Genomic DNA, 14,064 nt, shown 5'->3' on the forward strand with positions numbered 1-14,064 from the left:
CAATGACATCACCTCCAGCCTCGCACCTGCTCCTCTCATGGAAGGTTCTGATCTCACGTTAACCCCTGTGGAAGGAGGAGCTTTAGGGGGCCTGGGACTCCCTCAGCCGACCGGTTCTTCATTCTCATCCAAACCCACCTGTCTGTGAACCCAGTCTGTGTTCCCACCAAGGCCTTTCTCCATCCCAGCAGTGGGGACAGTCAGTACAGAAGAGGGCATGAGATCACCCACCTGGTGTCTCTCACAACACAGCCTGGATGACAGATGCCATAGCAACAGCCCTAGCAACGATGACAGGAGACAACCTCTTGGACCCAGACGGATGGGAAATACGTCAACCACCACCAACCACATAGGGAGCAAGGGCTGGGGGGGGGCACACGCATGCAGAATGCCACCTGCCTGGGCACAGAGGGAAGCCCATTAGCCGAGTCCAACTTCCCCTTTCAACATCAAAGCGAAATAATCAATGGGAAGAGGACAGGGAAGCTGGAAATCCCTTGGACTGACAGCACATTAAGTTTAATCCTCTCTAGCCAGCTGTGTGGCCATTCAGCTACAACTGTGCTGTCTGCTCAGGGCTCTCGAGGAGAAGCCCGGGCTGGCAGCTGGGACACTGCAACGTGGGGGGATCCCAGAGCCCCTCGCCAGCCAGGGCCGGGCCTCCCGAAGCAGGCGGCTGGCCTCTCGGCTTCAGATGCCCATCAACAACAGAACCCAGCAAAAGCCTAGAAGTTAGAACCACTCCTGCTCCCCCCCACCCCCCAGTGGGTAGAACATCCTTGTCCCAGGACAAGGTCCACTGATCCCAGGCCCCCAGCAGCCTAGCTGTGGGGGTTGGGGGGCAATTCCATTTGCAAAGCAGTTCATCCTGGTGAGAAACTGAAGTAGGATTTGTCCAGGCTTCCAGGGGTGATTAGGGTGAAAACCGAGACTAGAAGAACATTAATGGGAATGACTAACACACTCCCAGCACTTCTGGTGCTGGGCCATGCTGTCCACACTCTCTGAGATGAATGGCATTATCCCCACTGTGCGCAGGATGACATCTGAGGACATCAAGACCCACAGGATAACCTGCCTAAGATCACGCGACTCACACTGGGAACCCTGCGTCCGAACCCAGGCGTGCCCTCACCTCCTCCCTGGCCCCTACCAGCCTGGCCTCTAGTGTGACCTATGGGCTGGCAGGGGAGATGGGCTTTCAAAGGCCTGCAGAAAAACCCCCAAGTCAATCTGGCTACAATGTAATAGGCTGGGGTTTAAGAAAAGATGCAATCAGAAGATCAAAATACAGTAAGAAAAAAATCAACTAAATGGAAGGAAAGGGAAAGAATGCCAGCAGCAGGGAGGACAATGACCACACGGGCTTCTGGCCACACAACACGGTGCAAAAGCTTCTCTAGCAAATGAAGAGCCAAAGCATGTTGGGGGGACGAGTGGTCTCTGTGGCAGGGGTACAGCTGGAGGTGAGGACGGGGGGGAGATGACCCACCAGAACACAGTAAGACCCCAGTTTCTTCTACCCAGAGGAACAACTGAGACCTCGAAGACCACCAAGCCAGAGCCCCCAGGGAGGCCTGGTGGAGGAGGAAATGCCACCACAGATGTGCAAGGTACAGATAGCCGGGTTCAAATCCAGCTGTGCTAGTCACTTAGCCCCTCTGCACCTCTTACCTGACCAGTGGGGAGGACAGGGCCCAGCGTGTGAGTTACCTAGAATGATATGTGACCAGAGATGGGAAATGACCCAGCCTTGCCAGCCTCTTAGGAAACGGTCGGATAAAAGCCCCTCTCCAGGCACTCCTGGAGCCCACCCATCTTTGGACCACCCATTCCTAGCACACGGCCACACATGTGGGCGGCTGGCTTCTTCCCAGCCGGAGCAGGAGCCGTCTGAAGACTCTTTCCTCAAGCCAGGGGAGTGGCAGGCCACAGAACTGCCCTCCCTGCTTCCACCCCACGGTCTAAAACTGTGCAGCCCTAGGGAACGAGCACGGCAGGAAGGGCCCAACGGATCAACTCCTCCAGGGATCCAAACCCGAGAGACGTAACATCTCAAAGTGCTGGGGCACTTGTCCAAAATGCCAATTCCTGGGCCGGATCCCAGGCTACAGGATAATCACCCCCCACCCCCACCATGGAGACCAGGATCCGCTCTCTGTGTTTTTAACAAACTATCCCAGGGATTCTGGTGCATGGCCAGGGTTGGGGATCTCATCCAATCCTTTCATTTTACAAATGGGGAAAGCTATTGCCGGTAGATTTAATGCTGATTCATTTCAATTACTCTTTCCCCGGTTGGAAAGTACTACAGACTCATTATGGAAAGTTCGGGAAAAATGAGAAGATACCAAGAAAACTGAAGCCACTAATAATCCCGTCTCGAAGAAATAACCACCCTCCACGTTGGGGCACTTCCTCCCGTCTCGTTCTCGGGCCATAGCGATGATGAGATGGGGGCACAGCTTGAATCCGAGATTTCTGCCACACACGCTTCATCTTAACTGCTTCACACATCATGGCAAATTCATGAGAAAAAAACAATAATGATAAAAAAAATACTGAGAGATTGTAAACACAGTCAATAAACAAGGTAAATAGCCAACGAATGCCAAGGGCAGGGCCGAGCGTGGACCCCAGATAACCTGACCCTGGTGCTGTGCCCGCTCTGTCCACGGAGAGCCCACCAGCCACCAGACATGCACACCTCGACAGGGCGTCCAGGCCAGGACTCCAAGGCACGGAGCCCAGCCCCCCAGTCACGGTGACTGGGGAAGGCGGGAGTCCCGTTCAATGGCTCCCAAGGGCCAGCCCAGGGAGTCGGATTCCAAACAAAAAGAAACTAATGACACATTGTCGAGACTGATTAGGCCGCACAATAGAAAAATTACAGGGCTGTTTGGTCCCAACAATATAAGATTAATTTATCAATACAGCTTATGTGACACGGGAGAGACGATAGCCTGAATGGGGGCTCCTTGCTCACCTGATTGCAACTGGAATCTTGGCCACAGAAGCAGGCCATGCCTCAGAGAATGAGCCAGAAAGCAAACTTTTCAGCCCATGCAGGGTGGGGCAGTACACAGGGTCGGTCTGCTAGCCAGTGGGAGAGCAGGTCTGAACTCAGAGCTCGTCCATCACACAGGCACAGACACGGAAGCAGGAGCCTGGCGTGGACAGGCACGTGAATCTGCATATTCTCCCCCCGCGAGCACGAGGCAGGTACCACCATGACGCCTCTTCGAGGTCAGGAAACGGAGGCACAGAAAGGCGAATAACTTGGCCAAGGTCACCGGCTGGCAAGTAGCAGCCTTAGGATTCAAACTCCAGCAGGAATCGAACTCTAGTCTGTGCTCCGACCCCCATTGAAGCCGCTCTTCGATAAGAAAAGAATAATAGAACAAAACACTCCCCTCTTCTGACTCCCCACTTTCCGTTTCATGCTCAATATACCACTGCACGTGGAGCTCAGTCATCACCCCGCGAAATTTCCTGTGACTAGTGTTTGAGAGGTGGGGAAACTGAGGCAAGCACCTAGAGCTCACAGGCATGCCCCAGATGTTTAGGCTGTCCGGTTATCAGGTTGAAATATATAAAACTGCCATTACTGTAGACCAAAGGCAGCGCTTTGACATGAACTGACCACTTCCTGGAGGGAACAGCCATGATCTAGAACCAGAGGGCTCACTTCCGGGATGTTGGAGTACCAGGGATGGGACTAGGTACCTGGCATTCCAACAACTACTCTGTGGGGGAAGTACTGTTATTAACAGCAGATAAGGAAACTGAAGCCTGAGGGGACCTCGTGATGCTCAATGTCCCACAGTCGGGCAGTGGCCGCCTAAGACTAAGTGTCACTATGGGGCCACAGGATCCTTTTGGGGATGCTGGACTCTCAACCTGCACTGAGTGGCCTCCAAACTCAATGCAAGCAGCGGGGTGAGGTGGGCCAGCGGTGGCTGGGGGAGCAGTTGGGGCGAGGAGGGGAAGCTGGCTGGAGGGTGTGCGGTTGCGGGGCGGGGGGAGGGGAGGGAAGGCCCCGCTTCCCTTCTGCCTCCAGCCGGAGCTGCAGGGAGGGGGGCGGGGGTTCAGCAGAAGGCAGATGTCAGCAGCTCCAGCTGGAACACCACCTCCCACCCAGTACACGGGCCCCAGGGCAGACGGTGACCTTCCTTCCCTAGCATCAGCCAAGTGGATTGTCCTTGACCAGCTGGCCCGGACACAGCATCACGGGGAGGCCACCCAGGAGGACTCAGTGGCCCGTGTCGCCATGCATGAGTGCCGGGGGTGGGGGCCGCGGCCGATCACAGCTGTGCCACCACTGCCTCGCTGCCCCCTTCCTCCCCAGAGCCCCTCTCTGCCCGCGCGTCCACAGGCACTGGAGCAGCTGGCAGGAGGAGGGATGCACCAGAAACAAGAGGGCAAAGGCAGCAAGGGCAGGGGGTGTGGGGCTGCCCTGAAGCAGAGCTGGGGAGACCCCCACACAAGGAGGCAGCTGCAACCTGGGGACAAGCTCTGCCAGAGGCAGCATCACCACCCCCATCCCACGCTTTCTCGGACTAGGTGCCCAACCATTCCGGGTCTCTATTTGTTTCTTTACATATATAATGAGCATGGTAATATTCTCCTTGAGCCAGGAAAGGGTTAAAGAAGATTGCACATTAATAGCTCTTAGCGCAAAATGAGCATTTGATAAAAGGTGGCCGTTATTGTCATGAACAGGGGGTGAGCAGAAACTCAGAAACTTATGGCCCAGAGTGGAGATTGGAGACAGAGGCAGTGAGTGCCTCACACACACGGGCAGAGGACCACAGGGACAAGGAGCAATGAGGCAGAAGGAGTAGACTTGGGGCAGGAGGGGTGCGGCCGGATGGCCTTCATTCTGCGTGCTCCGGGGAGCCGCAACAGCCACGTAACTACAGAACTAGGAGGGCCCGGAGCTTGCCTCCCAGTACAGGTCTCAGACACCACCTCTTGGGCAGCACAGACCCTGTAAGAAACAGCCCTGCACCTGTCGCCCTGTGGAGGGTACGGCTGGAAGGTCCCCGTGTGAGCATCAAGCCTGAGAGGAACAAGGCCCCAAGTTCAGATTAGGGTCCTGCCTGCGAGACGGGGAGCCATCCCTGGCCCAGGACCACAGCTCAGCCCCTAGAACTGACAGGGAGGGTCCAGGGCAGGTTGGAAAGTCAGAGTTTGAGGTCCAAATAGCAAGCAGTTAGGAATCTCCAAGGACCCGTGGGCACAGGCAGACGGGCCCTGCATGGTCTGCCCTTCAGGGCCCGAACACTCTCTCTCCTCTACCTCCCTGTGGCGTGACTTTGGGCCCACGACCTACAAAGTGCTCTGAGACTCAGCTTGCTCATCTGTGGAACGGAGCAAATGGCAGTGTTAACGCCCATTTCAGACAAACACTGTCATTATTCCTGAGATCACCTCTGTAAAGCACGGAACATAGTAGGACTTCGATGAACAGGAGTTATCGGGACTGCCACTGTTACTCTCGAGGCCGGTGACACCCCTTCTTCAACAGGAACATATGGCCCAGGCATGTGCCAGGAGTGCTGTCGGGCTTAGGCAATGCTGCTAGGAGGAGACCCGCCACTGACCTTGAGGAGTCCCCGCCTCGTCAGGGAGGCTGCTCTATGGGCGATGCTGCAGTGGGGAGGCGGGCAGGGTGGCGGAGATGTGTACCGGCCCCCATGCTCTACAGGAACTCTGGAGTCGAACCAAGTCCGGGAGCAGGGCTTAGCAAGCACAGAAACACAGCCCTTGACTTTGAAAAGCCATTATGGTAATATTTGCTTTTTCCTGTAATTATCTCACTTCATTCATTCCTAGTATTCTGCTTTTCACTTGAATGCCAACCAGCACCAAGGGGGTGCAAGAAACATGGCATTTCTCATGGCAGGGTGTAGAAGGCCGTACATTCCTCGACCAAAGAGCAATGCCAGGAAGAACCAGAGGGAGAGCGTCTCAAGATGAAACGAAGAGAGACCCATGGAGAAACCCCAGTGGATCTCTCCACCTGCGCCACCGCCCCTGGGTCTCCTTCCAACGCGGGTCAAGGTTTTGCTGGAGTAAGAGAAGCCACTTCTGCCCAGAAGACATCAAATGCTGGGCTCAAGCAGATGGGGGTGCTGTGCTGAGCCCGCACCCTCAGCCTGATCCTACAGAGACCGTAAGAGCCCCACAAGCTTCTACTGCCCACCTCCTCTCTGCAAACCCCAGGAACACTCCGGTTTCTGTAGGAGGGGCCCCAGATGCTATTCAGAGAAGGCCCCCGGAGCAAACGGGAGATGAATGAAGGGCAGAGAGGAGTGGAGGAGGAGAGGAGAGGAGAGAGAGGAGGCAGGGGGAGCTGAGGCCAGGCTGCCATGTGTAGGAAGGCCTCTCTCCTCAACTCCCAGCTGATTCATAAAGCAGGGTCGTGATTAGTGGAAGTGGCCACTGACAGTGCAGATGCTTCCCCACCCGCACGGATCTGAAGCACCCTCGAGAAATGCAAGGACCCCTGACGGGCTGGGTCAGAAGGGGTGGGGAACTGGGAGGAGCCTACCTACAGGAAGGGCCTGGACAACAAGGCCATCCTGGGGGCACCATGAATTGCAGTCAGTGAGTGGTCACTCGCAGCCCTGACACACAGCCCACACTTTGTTTCCACCTCTGGCCCCGAACTCCTCAGACCCCGGGCCCCAGACAGAAGGCCCTTGCAAAAGGCCGATGTGACAGGCCAAGGGCAATTCCAGGAAGCGGCTTAGAAGCCAAGAGAGCACTGGACACAGAGTCAAAGGTGTGGGGGTGAGTCTTCACTGTGACTGCAGACAACACCTCTGTCTCTGGGCCTGTTTCCTCATCTGCACAATGAGGGACATGAGCCCCCAAGCCCCCAGCCCCCCTGGCCTGCCGCTCCGAGACGGAGAGTCCTAAAACCAAGGCGGCACAGGCCAGGTACTCTCGGGCAGCGCTGTGTTCTTCCCTCCCCTGCCCCCGTCCCCCAATCCCCAGCCCCCTGCACGCCTCTAACGTAACTCTCTCCGCAAGGCTGGGGATTGGGGTGCAGACCCACAAGGTTTACATTCCCGTCCCAGATGAACCATCTGGTCCCAGCAATTTCAGATGCAAACTGTTCTAGACGGGGCCCGCGGTGGGCAGGCAGAGGCTCCTTGAGACTGTCAGGCACCCCAGGGCCCCTTTGGGCAGGGAGACCTAGGGGCCAGGCATATTCAGCCTCAGAAGCCCCTCCTCCCCATTTGCAGCACCCTCCCCCCACAACCTCCGTCCTGACTCAGCCCCCAGGTGGAGCACTGGGCCATGCTTCCATTGGCTTTGCATCACCTGTTGCTCATGCAAACCTCTTCCACGGAACCCCCATCCCTGCCCTTGGGCCCACACACGTTTCAGCAGAGGACGTGACGTACTATCCCACTACCAATAAAAGTAACGACAACACCACAGAACGTATGGAAAGCACACACGCCAAGCGTTTTATGGGCGCTGCCTTACGTAATCCTCTAAGTAACCTCCTTAAGAAGGTACCGTGACTATCCCCATTTTGCATATGAGAAAACTGAGGCTCGGGGGTTGAGTAGCTCACTGAGATGACCTAAGATATCTGACTCGGGTCTTTCCGTCTTCTTTCCTCTTTACTATTGCCATCTGGATACTTTCTCCACTTTTGCTCCTTCAGCAGAGAAGGGTGGTCCCTCTTTTAATCATCCAAAGACCCAGCACCATGCAAGGTAGTGCAACTCAGTGGCACGAGATGCTGTCCCGGCCTCTGGGTCTGTGTCCCTCATCCTCTCTCTTCCAGCTCCACACGCCCCATTTCCACTCTGAGCCACGTCTCCTGATCCTTCAGCTTTTCCACTCCACAGGCTCCTTCTGGTTCCAGTGCCAGCGGAGGGGAGTGTGACCCACTGCCTCTGTCCTCTTAAAAAAATGTGTTCCCACCAACCCACCGCTGGCCGCCCCTGATCCTAGCCTGGGTAGCCAAAGCCGGGAGGGACGAGTCTGCACTCACTGCTTCACTGGGCCCGCCTCTGCCCTTCCCCTCCAGCCCACCCCCACTTGGCCAGGGCTTGGCTGACCACCCCCTTCGTCCTAGAGGCTGCAGCCTGCTGGCAGCAGCACGAGGCGTTCTCCCCCCTAGCTCGCTCCCTCCTGGCCCTCTCTCCTCACTCCTGCCTCCAAATAGAGGCTCTCCCTGGCCCTCAGCCCCTCTCACTGTCCACTGCACCCTTGGCTTCGGCTCTCACCTCCAGGCACATAATTCACAAATCTCCAGGCTGGCTTTGATGCCCAAGGCCAGCCTTGAAATTCCAACTCCCGGGCCAGACACAGGCCTCTGGATTTCCAAGTCAAAACCCAAACCCGCTGTGTGAAACCAGACGCATCCCTCTCCTTCCCAACCCACTCTCAGAGGCCTGAGCCGCCTCTGTCTCCTGCCGATCGCTCCTCCCACCCCAGGCTCCTCACTAGAAACCCCAGCTCACAGGCCCCCCCCCCCCCCCCCCCCCCCCCCCCCACACCCCCCCCCCCGCGCCCCCCCCCCCCCCCCCCCCCCCCGGGGACCGTGTCTGGCCAGCCTGGCCTCCCTGCCATCTCCCTCTCCAATGCCCCCCTCAATTGCACTCTTACTGCCCTCCTCCTAACTCTGCCCTTTGTCCCTCTACCTGGAGGTGACTCTGTCTCCCAAGGGTCGGCCCACCCCCTCCCCAGGTGTCTGCTATTTCCCATCCATCTCCGACTGCCATCAGAGCAATCTCCCTGAAACACAGAGCCCGCCACATCACCCCACTGCCCCAGTCTGGCCCCAGGTACACAGAGAAAAGGTCACAGCCTGCACCCAATCCCCTGAGAGTTGGGGTGATTGTTTGTCCCTGCCCTATTTCTTCCTCTTGTCCAGAGTGACTCAGCATTCAGGTCCTCCCTGACCCCTATCCCCAGGCAGGTCCAGAGCCCCCCCACCCAAGAGCTCCACAGCACAGAGGCTCAGCTCTCTTCGCTCACCCTCCCTAAGGGGGTCACTGTGATACACACACACACACACACGCACACACGCACACACACACACGCACACACATGCACACACGCGCGCGCACACACACACACACACACGCACACACGCACATACCTCCCGCAGAGCGAGAGAGGAGAGCTACTACATCAGCATTTGTGGCACACACCTCTGGCTCCCCCTCTGCTCACTGGGAGCCTGAAAGCCGCATGCTCACTGACCCAGCCTCCCCAGCAGCCAGAGATGGCCACAGTTGGAACATGCAGGGGTCTGGGTGCAGGGGTACCTCTGGAAACCTCTTCCTTTCCTGATGGACACTCCTCACTGCTCCCCCTTCCTACCTGCCTTTTACAAGTACACATGGACCGCAGCCACCTTGCAACCATAACAGAAAAACCAAGAGAATCACAGAGACGCTGCCTCTGATACAATCCAAGCTGCTAGACAGACCAACCCCAGCCCACCTCTTGCCGTCTAATTTTACACCAGGAAAATAAGCCCCGTGTGTTTAAACGACCAAATTCCCTTTTCGGTTACCTGCAGCCAAACACAAGGCGGTGTGGTCACATACACAATCTCACTGAACTCTAACAGTCACCCTGGCTGGGGCAGGGAGGGGGGGTGGGGGGAGGGTATTCGTTCCATGAGGAACAGAAGCTCAGAGAGGTTAGGTGACTTGCCCAACATCCAGAGAACCAGGACCAAGCCTGCCTGATGCAAACCCCAGCTCTTCCCAATCTGCTTCTAGAACTGTGACACATCCCAGCATTCCTTGGGTGACTCAATAAGGAAGACCCTGAACTTACTAAATCTTCTTCTGTATGACCCTTTAGAGATGTGGGAAGGGTTACACCCTCCTCAGGCTGGGTGCCCTGAGCATTCCCCTTCCGAAAGACAATGCCCTGGTCAGCGGCTAACACAGCTGGTACCCAGAGCTATTACGAGGCACCCCCTTTTGGAGCCTGCCAGCCAAACCAGCTGGCTCGTCAGCCTTAGAGCTGGGTGCCCAGGCAATGCCCCGGGGACCCCAGCAGCCCTGTGGCTCTGCTCCCAGCCACCCTCTGCACACGGGCAGGTACGGCCCCCCTCCCCTGCTCACAGGCACTTGCTCGCTGCCATCGTCCACAAAATGAAACAATCAATGGTACAAATATTTTATCTAGTTCCCCACATGGTTATTTTATTCGAGGTGAATGGATCAATGTAGACCAGGGAGCATGGAGCAGAATTTCTCACCGAACTGACAGCGGGAACATTTGTCCCAGCGTGGAAAATCTAACCAGGTTCTATCCAGCTGATGGTCAGGGCTGAGGAGTGAGGGGGGGGTCCCACGATCTCCAGGCGCAGCCTGGACTGGTGTCCACGACTGACTGTGGGCGTGAGAGCACGGGCTCTGGGCACAGACTCCCTGACTCCAATCCACTTCGTTGCTTGTTAGCTGGGTGATCTCAGGCACATGACCTAAGTTCAGTTATATGAGAATTAGAGTCACTGAATCACAGGTGCCCAGCACACAGCCTGGCACAGAGTAAGCACCCAGCGTTAGTGATGCCATTACTACTGCTGCCATCGTCATCGTCAACATCCTTCCTTCTGCATCAGGACTTCTGCAGCCAGAAGGGGGATAAGGATCAGAGCATGCTTACATTTTCCAAGACGACCCAAATCCATGCACGGACATCTGTTGTTCCTCCAAGGATGTTCCCATGTCCCCATTCTGGAGCCAGAGACCTTGATCATGGGAAGATTAGATTTTGTGCAAAGGGTCCTTTGCTCTGTTAGCAGAGAGTTGGATGTTGGACAAGTCATTTATTTGCCTTCTCTAAAAATGGCACAGTGAGATCTGGCCTTCCTCACAGGGCAGTGAAAAGTTACTGTGGAGCAGCATTTGAGTGTAGGTGAACACTTATCTTAACATTCCCCATTACTGTTACTAACCATCCAACAACCGATCTTGGGCTCCACCAGAATGCTGGCATCTGGACTTCTATTACCTGGCAGCATACCTGTTTAGAGATGAGCTTAGAGCAAGAGCACCGTCCCACCTACAGAAGTAGTGAGGGGAGGGGTGGGGGGAGAGGGACAGAGAAGCCGAAAAGATCTTGCCAATAAAGACAAAGGTAAAATGTTTCTGGAAACGTTTAACGAAGTTCTCACAATCGAAAGTCCCTCTCCCAAAGAAAAGCCTGGACACCATCGAGAAGGCGGGCTGGTCCTGAGATCCAGGATATGCCCCCTTCTTTAAAAAGAATCCTTGGTGCTTTCTCCACTAGGGACATTTCACGGACAAGGGCCCCATCAAAGACAAGGTGTCCTGTTCCAGGCCACTTTCTACCCTGCATGAGAATCAGCTCTCACAAGCACCACAGACTCTGTGTCCCAGACAGAAGTCACCCTGTCCCCCATCACCTATACCTGCTCAGGGCAGAAATATTCTCCCCTCGCCCAAATTCTGGAAACTTCAGTCCCTCTTAACACCTCCATCTCTCACACTCAACGGGTGTAATCAGAGTGGTTTGAAATTTCTGCGTAGTCTCTGAAATATCCTTCCCGTTCCCCTCGTTTCCCACCCACATCACCCCACCTCTGAGCTGCTGTGATCGCCTCCTGCCGTCTTCCTCTACTGTATGCTTCTCTTCTCAGACCACATGCAACTGACATTCAATACCAGCTCACGTACATGTTCTCTCTCTCACGTACATGTTCTCTCTCTCACACACACACATTCACTCACAGGTAAGGTTTCATGCATACATCGAATTTATGCAAATTTAGCTCTGTGCAACCAGAAAGAGGAAAAAATAGTAACTATTTTTAAAACACTGGTGCTTCTGCCCCCACTTCACTCAATGAGAGCATCTGCCAGCACAAGCAGGACAGACGTGCTGTGAATCTGCTGTCCCCCCAGCCAGTCTCAGCCCCCCGGGGCCTCTCCCACTGGGCACAGAGTTTTCAAAGATCGCTTTCTGCCTTACACACTGATTCTACTATAGGACTTAGGGGAACTCCACCAAAGGATGGGTTTTTTCCAGGTTTCTGGGAATACGAGCCATTTCTTTGTCTATTTTCCACACTTACTGTTATTTCTGATTTTCCATTAGCAACCATACTTAAAAAACTCTTCAGGGGCGCCTGGGTGGCTCAGTTGGTTAAGCGTCTGATTTCGGCTCAGGTCATGATCCTAAAGTTGTTGGGATCAAGCCCGCCATCGGGCTCTGCGCTGACAGCTCAGAGCCTGGAGCCTGCTTGGGATTCTGTGTCAAGTGAAGTTCAGATGGTCTCGGGTCAGCAGTCGAAGCCTCCCCAAGAGAGCCCCGGGGCTCATCTCTCAGCCCTCAGGGCCCTGGACTCCCTACCCTCCAGGCTAACGGGGCCTTGGTCTCCTCTAAGGCACTGGGCTGGGCAGGCTCTTCTGCTGTATGCTGCACTTCCTGCCCCAAATGTCCTCCCCTCCCCTCCCTCCCCATCCAGATCCAACCTGGGCACCAAAGGACACCCCCCTTATCACCTCCTTCAGCAAAGTTCGCCTAGCCTCCCCCCCACCCCCACCACACATCTTTCTGTGGCAACAGACCCTCATGGAAGGTCACAACCACCTGCACTCTCTGGATGAACTTGTCCCACCTCCGCCGGAACTGGTCTGCTCCTCTGCTGTAGCCTCTGGGGTATCTAGCCTTGCACACCACAGGTGCTCAGATAACGGAGGAAGCGAAGTGGGGTGAACTAGACTGAACTGAATTGGACAGCCCTGGCTTGACTCGGCTTGATGCAATCACTGCATTCTTTAAATCAAAGTTTTAGTAAATTTGGCAAATTGAGCATTTGGCAAACAGGCTTCCGGTGAGTTGCTTGAAGGCCAACTGGCCATTTGCTCAATGGTCCTTTGGGCGGTTGGGCCTCTAAGTCACTTGGCTCGTGGGGAACTGGCCTCTGAGAAGGTGACCCTCTGCAAAGTGTCTTCTGGTTTTTGGTAAAGTCCTGAGCAGAAGGGAGGCACCTGGGTGTGTTAACAACGACACGTACCAGGAAATGGTCTCAGAGGCCTGCTGAGGACCAGGGGGAGCTTCCCCACAGCCCCGGGGTGGGTGACACTGTAGACACTCCAAGACACCCGAGCCCTGTGAGAGCTGGGAAATGCTGGGGAGACTCACCCCTGGAAAGCGTCTGTGGGGTGGTGTCACGGCCCCCAAGCAACGAGCAAACCGTCTGCCCAGCCTCCGCGAGCTGGTGTTCTGAGGATGAGGACCTGCTCGCCGGCTATACCCACAGAGCCAGGACCAAGGGCGTGTCCCCCTGCCCCCTACCCCTTCCCCCCCAACCCCCAGCCCAGAGTGAAAGTTTGACTAAGGCTCAGCGTCTTTGCTTTTATAAATCTCTGCCTTTTAATGACGGCTTCAAGGCTGAGGGGAAAAAGGACCATTAAACTCACTGAATAAGTTAATGGGGCAGAGAGAATCTATTTCGAAGCCACCCCAGGCTATTTTCCTCTGGAGCTAAAGCCTGAATAAGCAAAAAGAAAAAATTAAAACCGTAGAGCGCATTGCCAATAAATAACCCCCAGTGTAATCTCTCAGCATCCAGGACTTCATTTGCGGAGATATTATAATGCAGATCACTTGTAAAACACCCCTGGTTTCAGAGTTCCACCTGCAGTGGTGGCTGGGGTCTTATTATCTGCCCAGGCCCCTCCCTCTCTGCGGATGCCTCGGAATGGGCTGCTCTGATCAGACTGCGGGTCCCTCAGGCATGGAGGTGAGAAGCTGAGTCCTTCTCCCTTAGCGCACGAAAACAGGCGTCCTCACAAGAGGAAACCCCGACATCCTCCGCTCCCCCAAGCTGTATCCACTCCTTCAAGGACTCCCGAGTTGCCTTCCTAATCTGCAACTTGGTCCTACCCTCCTTAAACTTGAAACTCTCTCTTCCCTCTACACAAACCAAATACAGCATCTCGGTTTCTTTTGCCTGGACAGCTCCTCCTTTTCTTCCTAAGACTCCTCTCCTCCTCCTCCCCCCCCCCCCCCCCCCCCCCCCCCCCCCCCCCCCCC

General features: G+C 55.5%; 1 protein-coding gene across 1 annotated transcript in view; it reads right to left on the bottom strand.

Annotated features, from left to right (window-relative positions):
- Window positions 1-14,064, bottom strand: part of NTRK3 (neurotrophic receptor tyrosine kinase 3) — a 281,699-nt gene that overhangs the window by 247,674 nt on the left and 19,961 nt on the right. The gene's annotated exons all lie outside the window — the stretch shown is intronic.

This window comes from Panthera uncia, assembly GCF_023721935.1.
Source record: "Panthera uncia isolate 11264 chromosome B3 unlocalized genomic scaffold, Puncia_PCG_1.0 HiC_scaffold_1, whole genome shotgun sequence".
Classification (NCBI taxonomy): Eukaryota; Metazoa; Chordata; class Mammalia; order Carnivora; family Felidae; genus Panthera; species Panthera uncia.